Genomic DNA, 13,675 nt, shown 5'->3' on the forward strand with positions numbered 1-13,675 from the left:
AGAGACGAGGTAGTCGCAGGGGGCACCGTCCTTCGCTTTATTATCTCTCACGTCCACGCCACCAACTCTGGCCCCCTCTCTCTCTCTCACAACCCTGCTGTCGTACGATCCCAGACCAGACACGACCCTGTACCGCGTTGCACCGACGGCGTCGACCGGGACAGCCAATCGCTGTCCGGCAGTGCAATGACGACGACGACGACGAGACGAGACCACTCCCAGAACCGGCAGCCCGGAGCTCTCGCTCCCCGCTGCTTTTATTCCCCTCGGCGCGGCTTGGCTCCGCCCTGGCCACGCCTCCTCCCTTCTCGAACCCTCCAGAGGGTTCCAGGGGCTTCCACACGAGGTCTACCGTGACCGTTGCCCCAGTTCCTCCGCCCTGCCGGCACAACCGCCAAAATGCTCAGCGGCGTGTGCACTAAGTGTCCATCTGCAGTTGCAGCCGCTGTACAGGAGTCAGCGCTGTGTCACTACACATATGTAGTGACTGACTCGGAGACACTAAGAGTAGGATGGCACTCTGGTTTATTAACACGGCCTGACAGTAACGCTTAGTAACTAAAGTTCCCAGTCAGGACAGCTGGTAGACTGCCGCACTGGTGATGCCGAGATGGTGAAGACGGAGATGACGGTGAAGACTCCAGCAGCAGCAGCAGCACAACGGGGATCCCACTCCGCATGACAGCCCCGGGGTCCCCTCCCGGAGCCCCTCTTATACTGTCAGCGTGGCCTACCTACATGACTTTACCGAAAGAACCACAGAGTAATGTTCTCTTGTCGAACACTGGTGGAGACACGAGGCCATTACAAGGAGGCTGTAGCTGTGGTGTAGGCCAAGGAGTTTCAAAGACAATGCCTGCATTATTATTATCAACGCGCGTTTGTTTGGCATGCTTTACCACAAGCGTGTGTGGGTAATACAGACCTCACGCCTTGCGATAGGCGCCTGGGTCTCTATGTGAGTCTGTGGGTCTCTATGTGAGTCTGTGGGTCTCCATGTCAGTGTGTGGGTCTCTTTTGAATATCTTAACACCTCCTGCATTATTATTATTATGACTTTTAAAATGTCCCTTCCCACCAAACAGCTTCCCGATATGGGTTCTTAAGTTGGGTGACACGGCAACAGCATCAGCGCAGCCATTGGCAGCTGAACCGGTTTAATGATGATATTATTGGAGTTGATTTGTGGATTGATCGGTTGCGATTGGCAGGTTTGATTAAATAATGGGGGGGAAAAAATAATTATTGGCTTTTGCTTTTCCGGAATCTTCATAATACTGTGGCAATAATAAAAAAAAATGTTGCAGTAGATAAGATTGTTCTTATTCTTATATTTTGTTTTTCTACCTACGTAAACTTTACCGAAAGAACCAAAGACCATGGATTCCTGCAGTCACGAAAAGCTTCAAATCAAGATTTTCTTATTCCTCTAGTTTTCTTATTGTTCTTTAACATTCTTGTTTCTTATTCGTTTTCTTCGTCTTCTTTTCCTCTTATTCTTTTAATTATTTTTTTATCTTTTTATTCTTCCTCTTTTTAGTCTTCGTCTTCTTTTCTTGATCTTGTTTTACTTCTTATTCTTCTTCTATAATTATTCTTCTTTTAAATTATTATTATTTTTCTTGTTGTTCTTTTAATCATTCTCATTTTTCTTGTTCTTCTTCTGTTTTTTCTCATCGTCCTATTCATTAATCTTCTTTTAGTGACGTTCTGGGCCACTCAGTAGGGACGGGTGGATGTGGTGGAGAGGAGGGGGGGGGGGTGCAGTAGTTTTCCACTTGGCTCTTGTCACCACAGCGAGAGATGATCGTGAACACGACAGTCAAACCAGTTCTCGATATTGAAAATAAAAAGTGGAGCCAAAACGTAAAGAATTAATTTTGTGTAGACTCTGACAGATCGGGTTGAGATCATGAACTCACTGAACTTCAGGAGCCAGCTGATTAATCAAAACTGGGTCTCGATGTGAGTCTGTGGGTCTCGATGTCAGGGTATGGGTCTCTATGTCAGTCTGTGGGTCTCTGTGTGAGTCTGTGGGTCTCTATGTGAGGCTGTGGGTCTCAATGTCAGTATGTGTGTCTCTATGCGAGTCTGTGGATCTCTATGTGAGTCTTTGGGTCGCTATGTGAGTATGTAGGCCTGTATGTGAGTCTGTGGGTCTGTATGTGAGTCTGTGGGACTTTATGTGAGTCTGTGGGTCTCTATGTGAGTCTGTGAGTGTCTTTGAGTCTGTGGGTCTCTATGCGTGTCTGTGGGTCTCTATGTGAGTCTGTGAGTTTCTATGTGAGTCTGTGGGTCTCTATGTCAGTATGTGGGTCTGTATGTGAGTCTGTGGGTCTCTATGTCAGTATGTGGGTCTGTATGTGAGTCTGTGGGTCTCTATGTGAGTCTTTGAGTGTCTTTGAGTCTGTGGGTCTCTATGCGTGTCTGTGGGTCTCTATGTGAGTATGTGGGTCTCTATGTGAGTCTGTGGGTCTCTATGCCAGTCTGTGGGTCTCTATGTCAGTATGTGTGTCTCTATGTGAGTGTGTGGGTCTCTATGTGAGTCTGTGGGTCTCTATGTGAGTCTGTGTGTCTCTATGTGAGTCTGTGGGTCTCTATGCGAGTCCATGGGTCTCTATGTGAGTCTGTGGGTATCAATGCGAGTCTGTGTGTCTCTATGTGAGTCTGTGGGTCTCTATGTACGTCTGTGGGTCTCTATGTGTGTCTGTGAGTCTCTATGTGAGTCTGTGGGTCTGTATAAGAGTCTGTGGGTCTCGATGTAAGTCTATGGGTCTGTATGTGAGTCTGTGGGTCTCTATGTGAGTCTGTGTGTCTCTATGTGAGTCTGTGGGTTTACGTAAGTCTGTGGGTCTCTATTCTATGTGAGTCTGTGGGTCTCTATGTGAGTCTGTGGGTCTCTATGTGAGTCTGTGGGTTTCTATGTTAGGATGTGGGTCTCGATGTTAGGATGTGGGTCTCTATGTGAGTTTGTGGGTCTCTATAAGAGTCTGTGGGTCTGTATGTGAGTCTGTGCGTCTCTATGTGAGTCTGTAGGTCTCTATGTGAGTCTATGGGTCTCTATGAGAGTCTGTGGGTCTGTGAGTCTGTGGGTCTCTATGTGAGTCTGTGGGTCTCTATGTGAGTATGTGGGTCTGTATGCGAGTCTGTGGGTCTCTATGCGAGTCTGTGGGTCTCTATGTGAGTCTGTGTGTCTCTATGCGAGTCTGTGGGTCTCTATGCGAGTCTATGGGTCTCTATGTGAGTCTGTGGGTCTCAATGCGAGTCTGTGTGTCTCTATTTGAGTCTGTGGGACTACGTAAGTCTGTGGGTCTCTATGTGAGTCTGTGGGTCTCTAAGTGAGTCTGTGGGTTTCTATGTTAGGATGTGGGTCTCTATGTGAGTTTGTGGGTCTCTATGAGAGTCTGTGGGTCTGTATGTGAGACTGTGCGTCTCTATGTGAGTCTGTGGGTCTCTATGTGAGTCTATGGGTCTCTATGTGAGTCTGTGGGTCTCTATGTAAGTATGTAGGTTCTCTATGCGAGTCTGTGGGTCTCTATGTGAGTCTGCGGGTCTCAATCTCAGTATGCGGGTCTCTATGTGAGTCTGTGGGTCTCTATGTGAGTCTGTGGGGCTCTATGCGAGTCTGTGGGTCTCTTTGTAAGTCTGTGGGTCTGTATGTGAGTCTGTGAGTCTCTATGCGAGTCTGTGGGTCTCTATGTGAGTCTGTGGGTCTCTATGTGAGTCTGTGGGTCTGTATGCGAGTCTGTGGGTCTCTATGTGAGTCTTTGGGTCTCTATGTGAGTCTGTGGGTCTCTATGTGAGTCTGTGGGTCTCTATGTCAGTATGTGTGTCTCTATGTGAGTCTGTGGGTCTCTATGCGAGTCTGTGGGTCTCTATGTGAGTCTGTGTGTCTCTATGCGAGTCTGTGGGTCTCTATGCGAGTCTATGGGTGTCTATGTGAGTCTGTGGGTCTCAATGCGAGTCTGTGTGTCTCTATTTGAGTCTGTGGGTCTACGTAAGTCTGTGGGTCTCTATGTGAGTCTGTGGGTCTCTAAGTGAGTCTGTGGGTTTCTATGTTAGGATGTGGGTCTCTATGTGAGTTTGTGGGTCTCTATGAGAGTCTGTGGGTCTGTATGTGAGTCTGTGGGTCTCTATGTGAGTCTGTGGGTCTCTATGTGAGTCTATGGGTCTCTATGTGAGTCTATGTGTCTCTATGTGAGTCTGTGGGTCTCTATGTAAGTATGTGGGTTCTCTATGCGAGTCTGTGGGTCTCTATGTGACTCTGCGCGTCTCAATGTCAGTATGCGGGTCTCTATGTGAGTCTGTGGGTCTCTATGTGAGTCTGTGGGTCTGTATAAGAGTCTGTGGGTCTCGATGTAAGTCTATGGGTCTGTATGTGAGTCTGTGGGTCTCTATGTGAGTCTGTGTGTCTCTATGTGAGTCTGTGGGTTTACGTAAGTCTGTGGGTCTCTATTCTATGTGAGTCTGTGGGTCTCTATGTGAGTCTGTGGGTCTCTATGTGAGTCTGTGGGTTTCTATGTTAGGATGTGGGTCTCGATGTTAGGATGTGGGTCTCTATGTGAGTTTGTGGGTCTCTATAAGAGTCTGTGGGTCTGTATGTGTGTCTGTGGGTCTCTATGTGAGTCTGTAGGTCTCTATGTGAGTCTATGGGTCTCTATGAGAGTCTGTGGGTCTCTATGTGAGTCTGTGGGTCTCTATGTGAGTCTGTGCGTCTCTATGTGAGTCTGTGGGTCTGTATGCGAGTCTGTGGGTCTCTATGTGAGTCTATGGATCTCTATGTGAGTCTGTGGGTCTCTATGTGAGTCTGTGGGTCTCTATGTCAGTATGTGTGTCTCTATGTGAGTCTGTGGGTCTCTATGCGAGTCTGTGGGTCTCAATGTGAGTCTGTGTGTCTCTATGCGAGTCTGTGGGTCTCTATGCGAGTCTATGGGTCTTTATGTGAGTCTGTGGGTCTCAATGCGAGTTTGTGTGTCTCTATTTGAGTCTGTGGGTCTACGTAAGTCTGTGGGTCTCTATGTGAGTCTGTGGGTTTCTAAGTGAGTCTGTGGGTTTCTATGTTAGGATGTGGGTCTCTATGTGAGTTTGTGGGTCTCTATGAGAGTCTGTGGGACTGTATGTGAGTCTGTGGGTCTCTATGTGAGTCTGTGGGTCTCTATGTGAGTCTATGGGTCTCCATGTGAGTCTATGGGTCTCTATGTGAGTCTGTGGGTCTCTATGTAAGTATGTGGGTTCTCTATGCGAGTCTGTGGGTCTCTATGTGAGTCTGCGGGTCTCAATGTCAGTATGCGGGTCTCTATGTGAGTCTGTGGGTCTCTATGTGAGTCTGTGGGTCTCTATGCGAGTCTGTGGGTCTCTATGTAAGTCTGTGGGTCTGTATGTGAGTCTGTGAGTCTCTATGCGAGTCTGTGGGTCTCTATGTGTGTCTGTGGGTCTCTATGTGAGTCTGTGGGTCTGTATGCGAGTCTGTGGGTCTCTATGTGAGTCTATGGGTCTCTATGTGAGTCTGTGGGTCTCTATGTGAGTCTGTGGGTCTCTATGTGAGTCTATGGGTCTCTATGTGAGTCTATGGGTCTCTATGTGAGTCTGTGGGTCTCTATGTAAGTATGTGGGTTCTCTATGCGAGTCTGTGGGTCTCTATGTGAGTCTGCGGGTCTCAATCTCAGTATGCGGGTCTCTATGTGAGTCTGTGGGTCTCTATGTGAGTCTGTGGGGCTCTATGCGAGTCTGTGGGTCTCTTTGTAAGTCTGTGGGTCTGTATGTGAGTCTGTGAGTCTCTATGCGAGTCTGTGGGTCTCTATGTGAGTCTGTGGGTCTCTATGTGAGTCTGTGGGTCTGTATGCGAGTCTGTGGGTCTCTATGTGAGTCTATGGGTCTCTATGTGAGTCTGTGGGTCTCTATGTGAGTCTGTGGGTCTCTATGTCAGTATGTGTGTCTCTATGTGAGTCTGTGGGTCTCTATGCGAGTCTGTGGGTCTCTATGTGAGTCTGTGTGTCTCTATGCGAGTCTGTGGGTCTCTATGCGAGTCTATGGGTCTCTATGTGAGTCTGTGGGTCTCAATGCGAGTCTGTGTGTCTCTATTTGAGTCTGTGGGTCTACGTAAGTCTGTGGGTCTCTATGTGAGTCTGTGGGTCTCTAAGTGAGTCTGTGGGTTTCTATGTTAGGATGTGGGTCTCTATGTGAGTTTGTGGGTCTCTATGAGAGTCTGTGGGTCTGTATGTGAGTCTGTGGGTCTCTATGTGAGTCTGTGGGTCTCTATGTGAGTCTATGGGTCTCTATGTGAGTCTATGTGTCTCTATGTGAGTCTGTGGGTCTCTATGTAAGTATGTGGGTTCTCTATGCGAGTCTGTGGGTCTCTATGTGACTCTGCGCGTCTCAATGTCAGTATGCGGGTCTCTATGTGAGTCTGTGGGTCTCTATGTGAGTCTGTGGGTCTGTATAAGAGTCTGTGGGTCTCGATGTAAGTCTATGGGTCTGTATGTGAGTCTGTGGGTCTCTATGTGAGTCTGTGTGTCTCTATGTGAGTCTGTGGGTTTACGTAAGTCTGTGGGTCTCTATTCTATGTGAGTCTGTGGGTCTCTATGTGAGTCTGTGGGTCTCTATGTGAGTCTGTGGGTTTCTATGTTAGGATGTGGGTCTCGATGTTAGGATGTGGGTCTCTATGTGAGTTTGTGGGTCTCTATAAGAGTCTGTGGGTCTGTATGTGTGTCTGTGGGTCTCTATGTGAGTCTGTAGGTCTCTATGTGAGTCTATGGGTCTCTATGAGAGTCTGTGGGTCTCTATGTGAGTCTGTGGGTCTCTATGTGAGTCTGTGCGTCTCTATGTGAGTCTGTGGGTCTGTATGCGAGTCTGTGGGTCTCTATGTGAGTCTATGGATCTCTATGTGAGTCTGTGGGTCTCTATGTGAGTCTGTGGGTCTCTATGTCAGTATGTGTGTCTCTATGTGAGTCTGTGGGTCTCTATGCGAGTCTGTGGGTCTCTATGTGAGTCTGTGTGTCTCTATGCGAGTCTGTGGGTCTCTATGCGAGTCTATGGGTCTCTATGTGAGTCTGTGGGTCTCAATGCGAGTTTGTGTGTCTCTATTTGAGTCTGTGGGTCTACGTAAGTCTGTGGGTCTCTATGTGAGTCTGTGGGTTTCTAAGTGAGTCTGTGGGTTTCTATGTTAGGATGTGGGTCTCTATGTGAGTTTGTGGGTCTCTATGAGAGTCTGTGGGTCTGTATGTGAGTCTGTGGGTCTCTATGTGAGTCTGTGGGTCTCTATGTGAGTCTATGGGTCTCCATGTGAGTCTATGGGTCTCTATGTGAGTCTGTGGGTCTCTATGTAAGTATGTGGGTTCTCTATGCGAGTCTGTGGGTCTCTATGTGAGTCTGTGGGTCTCAATGTCAGTATGCGGGTCTCTATGTGAGTCTATGGGTCTCTATGTGAGTCTATGGGTCTCTATGTAAGTATGTGGGTTCTCTATGCGAGTCTGTGGGTCTCTATGTGAGTCTGCGGGTCTCAATCTCAGTATGCGGGTCTCTATGTGAGTCTGTGGGTCTCTATGTGAGTCTGTGGGGCTCTATGCGAGTCTGTGGGTCTCTTTGTAAGTCTGTGGGTCTGTATGTGAGTCTGTGAGTCTCTATGCGAGTCTGTGGGTCTCTATGTGAGTCTGTGGGTCTCTATGTGAGTCTGTGGGTCTGTATGCGAGTCTGTGGGTCTCTATGTGAGTCTATGGGTCTCTATGTGAGTCTGTGGGTCTCTATGTGAGTCTGTGGGTCTCTATGTCAGTATGTGTGTCTCTATGTGAGTCTGTGGGTCTCTATGCGAGTCTGTGGGTCTCTATGTGAGTCTGTGTGTCTCTATGCGAGTCTATGGGTCTCTATGCGAGTCTATGGGTCTCTATGTGAGTCTGTGGGTCTCAATGCGAGTCTGTGTGTCTCTATTTGAGTCTGTGGGTCTACGTAAGTCTGTGGGTCTCTATGTGAGTCTGTGGGTCTCTAAGTGAGTCTGTGGGTTTCTATGTTAGGATGTGGGTCTCTATGTGAGTTTGTGGGTCTCTATGAGAGTCTGTGGGTCTGTATGTGAGTCTGTGGGTCTCTATGTGAGTCTGTGGGTCTCTATGTGAGTCTATGGGTCTCTATGTGAGTCTATGTGTCTCTATGTGATTCTGTGGGTCTTTATGTAAGTATGTGGGTTCTCTATGCGAGTCTGTGGGTCTCTATGTGACTCTGCGCGTCTCACTGTCAGTATGCGGGTCTCTATGTGAGTCTGTGGGTCTCTATGTGAGTCTGTGGGTCTGTATAAGAGTCTGTGGGTCTCGATGTAAGTCTATGGGTCTGTATGTGAGTCTGTGGGTCTCTATGTGAGTCTGTGTGTCTCTATGTGAGTCTGTGGGTTTACGTAAGTCTGTGGGTCTCTATTCTATGTGAGTCTGTGGGTCTCTATGTGAGTCTGTGGGTCTCTATGTGAGTCTGTGGGTTTCTATGTTAGGATGTGGGTCTCGATGTTAGGATGTGGGTCTCTATGTGAGTTTGTGGGTCTCTATAAGAGTCTGTGGGTCTGTATGTGTGTCTGTGGGTCTCTATGTGAGTCTGTAGGTCTCTATGTGAGTCTATGGGTCTCTATGAGAGTCTGTGGGTCTCTATGTGAGTCTGTGGGTCTTTATGTGAGTCTGTGGGTCTCTATGTGAGTCTGTGGGTCTGTATGCGAGTCTGTGGGTCTCTATGTGAGTCTATGGATCTCTATGTGAGTCTGTGGGTCTCTATGTGAGTCTGTGGGTCTCTATGTCAGTATGTGTGTCTCTATGTGAGTCTGTGGGTCTCTATGCGAGTCTGTGGGTCTCTACGTGAGTCTGTGTGTCTCTATGCGAGTCTGTGGGTCTCTATGCGAGTCTATGGGTCTCTATGTGAGTCTGTGGGTCTCAATGCGAGTTTGTGTGTCTCTATTTGAGTCTGTGGGTCTACGTAAGTCTGTGGGTCTCTATGTGAGTCTGTGGGTTTCTAAGTGAGTCTGTGGGTTTCTATGTTAGGATGTGGGTCTCTATGTGAGTTTGTGGGTCTCTATGAGAGTCTGTGGGTCTCCATGTGAGTCTATGGGTCTCTATGTGAGTCTGTGGGTCTCTATGTAAGTATGTGGGTTCTCTATGCGAGTCTGTGGGTCTCTATGTGAGTCTGCGGGTCTCAATGTCAGTATGCGGGTCTCTATGTGAGTCTGTGGGTCTCTATGTGAGTCTGTGCGTCTCTATGCGAGTCTGTGGGTCTCTATGTAAGTCTGTGGGTCTGTATGTGAGTCTGTGAGTCTCTATGCGAGTCTGTGGGTCTCTATTTGTGTCTGTGGGTCTCTATGTGAGTCTGTGGGTCTGTATGCGAGTCTGTGGGTCTCTATGTGAGTCTATGGGTCTCTATGTAAGTCTGTGGGTCTCTATGTGAGTCTGTGGGTCTCTATGTCAGTATGTGTGTCTCTATGTGAGTCTGTGGGTCTCTATGCGAGTCTGTGGGTCTCTATGTGAGTCTGTGTGTCTCTATGCGAGTCTGTGGGTCTCTATGCGAGTCTATGGGTCTCTATGTGAGTCTGTGGGTCTCAATGCGAGTCTGTGTGTCTCTATTTGAGTCTGTGGGTCTACGTAAGTCTGTAGATCTCTATGTGAGTCTGTGGGTCTCTAAGTGAGTCTGTGGGTTTCTATGTTAGGATGTGGGTCTCTATGTGAGTTTGTGGGTCTTTATGAGAGTCTGTGGGTCTGTATGTGAGTCTGTGGGTCTCTATGTAAGTATGTGGGTTCTCTATGCTAGTCTGTGGGTCGCTATGTGAGTCTGCGGGTCTCAATGTCAGTATGCGGGTCTCTATGTGAGTCTGTGGGTCTCTATGTGAGTCTGTGGGTCTCTATGCGAGTCTGTGGGTCTCTATGTAAGTCTGTGGGTCTGTATGTGAGTCTGTGAGTCTCTATGCGAGTCTGTGGGTCTCTATGTAAGTCTGTGGGTCTGTATGTGAGTCTGTGGGTCTCAATGTCAGTATGTGTGTCTCTATGCGAGTCTGTGGATCTCTATGTGAGTCTTTGGGTCACTATGTGAGTATGTAGGCCTGTATGTGAGTCTGTGGGTCTGTATGTGAGTCTGTGGGACTTTATGTGAGTCTGTGGGCGCTCTATGTGAGTCTGTGAGTGTCTTTGAGTCTGTGGGTCTCTATGCGTGTCTGTGGGTCTCTATGTGAGTCTGTGGGTCTCTATGTGAGTCTGTGGGTCTCTATGTCAGTATGTGGGTCTGTATGTGAGTCTGTGGGTCTCTATGTCAGTATGTGGGTCTGTATGTGAGTCTGTGGGTCTCTATGTGAGTCTGTGAGTGTCTTTGAGTCTGTGGGTCTCTATGCTTATCTGTGGGTCTCTATGTGAGTCTGTGGGTCTCTATGTGAGTCTGTGGGTCTCTATGCGAGTCTGTGGGTCTCTATGTCAGTATGTGTGTCTCTATGTGAGTGTGTGGGTCTCTATGTGAGTCTGTGGGTCTCTATGTGAGTCTGTGTGTCTCTATGTGAGTCTGTGGGTCTCTACGTGAGTCTGGGGGTCTCTATGTAAGTCTGTGGGTCTCTATGTGTGTCTGTGAGTCTCTATGTGAGTCTGTGGGTCTGTATAAGAGTCTGTGGGTCTCGATGTAAGTCTATGGGTCTGTATGCGAGTCTGTGGGTCTCTATGTGAGTCTGTGTGTCTCTATGTGAGTCTGTGGGTTTACGTAAGTCTGTGGGTCTCTATGTGAGTCTGTGGGTATCTATGTGAGTCTGTGGGTCTCTATGTGAGTCTGTGGGTTTCTATGTTAAGATGTGGGTCTCGATGTTAGGATGTGGGTCTCTATGTGAGTTTGTGGGTCTCTATGAGAGTCTGTGGGTCTGTATGTAAGTCTGTGGGTCTCTATGTGAGTCTGTAGGTCTCTATGTGAGTCTATGGGTCTCTATGAGAGTCTGTGGGTCTGTGAGTCTGTGGGTCTCTATGTGAGTCTGTGGGTCTCTATGTGAGTCTGTGGGTCTGTATGCGAGTCTGTGGGTCTCTATGTGAGTCTATGGGTCTCTATGTGAGTCTGTGGGTCTCTATGTGAGTCTGTGGGTCTCTATGTCAGTATGTGTGTCTCTATGTGAGTCTGTGGGTCTCTATGCGAGTCTGTAGGTCTCTATATGAGTCTGTGGGTCTCTATGTGAGTCTGTGTGTCTCTATGCCAGTCTGTGGGTCTCTATGCGAGTCTATGGGTCTCTATGTGAGTCTGTGGGTCTCAATGCGAGTCTGTGTGTCTCTATTTGAGTCTGTGGGTCTACGTAATTCTGTGGGTCTCTATGTGAGTCTGTGGGTCTCTAAGTGAGTCTGTGGGTTTCTATGGTAGGATGTGGGTCTCTATGTGAGTTTGTGGGTCTCTATGAGAGTCTGTGGGTCTGTATGTGAGTCTGTGGGTCTCTATGTGAGTCTGTGGGTCTCTATGTAAGTATGTGGGTTCTCTATGCGAGTCTGTGGGTCTCTATGTGAGTCTGCGGGTCTCAATGTCAGTATGCGGGTCTCTATGTGAGTCTGTGGGTCTCTATGTGAGTCTGTGGGTCTCTATGCGAGTCTGTGGGTCTCTATGTAAGTCTGTGGGTCTGTATGTGAGTCTGTGAGTCTCTATGCGAGTCTGTGGGTCTCTATGTAAGTCTGTGGGTCTGTATGTGAGTCTGTGGGTCTCTATGTAAGTCTGTGGGTCTCTATGTGTGTTTTTGGGTCTCTATGTGAGTCTGTGGGTCTGTATAAGAGTCTGTGGGTCTCGATGTAAGTCTGTGGGTCTGTATGTGAGTCTGTGGTTCTCTATGTGAGTCTGTGTGTCTCTATGTGAATCTGTGGGTCTACGTAAGTCTGTGGGTTTCTATGTGAGTCTGTGGGTCTCTATGTGAGTCTGTGGGTATCTATGTTAGGATGTGGGTCTCTATGTTAGTTTGTGGGTCTCTATAAGAGTCTGTGGGTCTGTATGTGAGTCTGTGAGTCTCTATGTGAGTCTGTGGGTCTCTATGTGAGTCTATGGGTCTCTATGTGAGTCTATGGGTCTCTATGAGAGTCTGTTGGTCTGTGAGTCTGTGGGTCTCTATGTAAATATGTGGGTCTCTATGTGAGTCTCCATGTCAGTATGTGGTTCTCTATGTGCGTCTGTGGGTCTCTATGTGAGTCTGTGTGTCTCTATGTGAGTCTCTGGGGCTCCATGTGAGCCTGTTGGTCTGTATGTGAGTCTGTGGGTCTCTATGTGAGTCTGTGGGACTCCATGTCAGTGTGTGGGTCTCTATTTGAGTCTGTGAGTCTCTATGTCAGGATCTGGGTCTGTATGTGAGTCTGTGGGTCTCAATGTCAGGGTGTGGGTCTCTATGTGAGTCTGTGGGTCTCTATGTGAGTCTGTGGGTCTGTGAGTCTGTGGGTCTCTGCACTAGTCTGTGGATCTCAATGTCAATATATGGGTCTGTGTCTGTGGGTCTCCGTGCGGGTCTGTGGGTCTCTTAATCGTGCCGCTGGTGCATTGGGCTCACGCAATCACCTCGCTCTGGTTAAGAACCCGGTCACTAATCAAGTGCACAGTCTCTCTCCCCGTGATCGCGTGGATTTTTCTCTCCGGGCTCTCCACTGTTTGTCCCCTCCACATTTACAAACAGCACCATCACGTTTTTCGAGATGTTTGGCTGCCTCTTCACATTGCCACACGATGTGCCGCATCGAACGAGCAATCATTTATGATGGCCAGGTAGCTTCTGATAAATGTCTACATAGCTCAGTCGTTGGGGGGGAGGGGGGGGGCCTTAGTTGGTAAAATAAAAAATAAAGTTTTAATGGTTGCGAGTTGCCACCTATGAAGGCCGGCACGGCGCAACAGGGGTTTGGGTGTCCGGCACCACAAACGGCCGCCTTTGTCTCTCCAGCACACAGCGACACCACGCATTCGTTTTGAGGCCGAGTCGACCTAGGGGAGGGCCCAGGACCGGTTCAGATCTCCCGTCACTGGCGTTAAGCCGTGAGCGGGAATCGAACTCGGGTCGCCGGGTTTCGTAGTGAAAGCGCGCTAAGCGCTGCGCCACCGCTCCTCACTACGGACCACACACACACACAGACAAAGATCCCCCGTGTAGCCTGTAACAGACTGTAGGGGCAAGTGCTGTTAGCAAGCAGCACCTGTGAAGGCCGGAACGGCGCACAAAGGGGTGGGTGGCCAGCAACCACGCCCGGCCGCCTTTGTCTCCCCAGTGGCGATGTTTACACCGCACCAGGTCCTCATTTGAGACCGAGTCGACCTAGGGGAGGCCCAGAACTACTAACCACACACGCGCGCGCGCTCGCACACACACACACACACACGCGGGAGACGCCGGGAATAATATATGATTATTTATTAAATTTATATCAATTTTACAGCGAATACAACATGTACAACGCGTGAAAGCCTTCTCGGCGGGATTAATCCTAAAGCAGCACGACAAGATATAAAAGTACATTTACTCTAGCGGTGAGGACCACTCCGCATACAGTATGGAGGGGGTCAGAACGGCCACAACTCACACGCAGGAGACATCCTCATCTCCCCCCCCACCACCACCACCACCACCCCACCACCACCAGCAGCGCAAATCTCGCCGGCCGCCCGGATGGTGAAGCACGGCCGGGGACGCGGGAGCTACGGAGCGCCCGCTAAGCTCGCGCCCGTGTCCGACGTTTCG

Source organism: Petromyzon marinus, chromosome 58, assembly GCF_048934315.1.
Source record: "Petromyzon marinus isolate PM22_M1 ecotype Great Lakes invasive population chromosome 58, UKy_Petmar_22M1.pri1.0, whole genome shotgun sequence".
In the NCBI taxonomy this organism is placed as follows: Eukaryota; Metazoa; Chordata; class Hyperoartia; order Petromyzontiformes; family Petromyzontidae; genus Petromyzon; species Petromyzon marinus.